The 1,087-nt window shown below is 43.3% G+C and overlaps 1 protein-coding gene across 2 annotated transcripts in view; it reads right to left on the bottom strand.

The window, feature by feature from the left end:
• Positions 1-1,087, bottom strand: part of nkd2b (NKD inhibitor of WNT signaling pathway 2b) — a 23,202-nt gene that overhangs the window by 4,694 nt on the left and 17,421 nt on the right. The gene's annotated exons all lie outside the window — the stretch shown is intronic.

The raw sequence follows: 1,087 nt of genomic DNA, 5'->3' as shown, positions 1-1,087 counted from the left end.
AGAGAGAGAGAGAGAGAGAGAGAGAGAGAGAGAGAGAGAGAGAGGGGAGGAGGAGGGGGTCAGAGATGTAAGTGAATCTACAGTTCAGACCACAGACACAGAGAAAACAAACAGTTCCAGCTAAAGCATTTCCTACTCAGATGAGAGGGAGAGGGCTGGAGGCTCCAGTGCGGCCAAACACTTTGAACATCTGCACGCTTATTGTGTTTCACTGTCTGGGACACAGCGAGAGTGGCCACAGCCAAGCTTTCAAGATCACTCCAAGCCCTTCAAACGGAACCCTCGCATCCATCAAAAACTCTGTAATGCACTTCATCATCTGAGCTCTTTCTTTCTCTTTCTCTCTCTCTCTGAGCCAACCTGTTTATTCTCATCCTGTTTGACAAGGAACCCAGTGAGGAGAGTTTCATGGAAGAAGCCCAGAGTTTAGGAAAAGGTTTTGTTGTATTTCATCATTGAGAACTTGACTCTGAGAAGTTTGGCTTATGTAAAACAAACCCCACAATGAGCTCTCAGCAACATGCATGTATTTATTTTGAATGGGGAATAATTGCCAGATGGAAATTTCCATGAAGATAGGATGGGGCTGATTAAATACACAATTCCATCGCCATACAACAAAAGCAGGACAAAGGGGTGGAAGGGGGAAAACCTCTGCTGTCATATGTAAATGATATATATCCTGCATTAAACAGAACCACAATGTATTCATAACCATCCCACACATGTTCTAATGCAGAGGCACAGAGGCAACGGGGTCTTAATGTGCACGCACACACAACACACACAGCCATTCTTTAATTACAACTGGATTGTGGAAACAATGAAAATTAAGTGCAGCACAGGCCCTAAACCACAAGTATTTAAACAACAAATGATTCATCTTATTTACGTCATTCTCAGTCCTCTAAGCTGCTCCACACACACTTTGAAATAAAATCTCACCAGATTGAATCAAGGAGGCCCACTGAAACGAGACAAATAAAAAACAGATAGATGCTAGAAAACAAAAGAACTCCATGTACCTTCAACAGAGCCGAGGCTCGAGTAAGAGTCTGAACATCTGCATGCGTTTAGGTGAACGAGC

The sequence above is a fragment of the Larimichthys crocea genome, chromosome XIII (genome assembly GCF_000972845.2).
Source record: "Larimichthys crocea isolate SSNF chromosome XIII, L_crocea_2.0, whole genome shotgun sequence".
Lineage (NCBI taxonomy): Eukaryota > Metazoa > Chordata > Actinopteri > Sciaenidae > Larimichthys > Larimichthys crocea.
The sequence above is the reverse complement of the archived record's forward strand: the minus strand, read 5'-3'. Positions and strand labels throughout refer to the sequence as shown.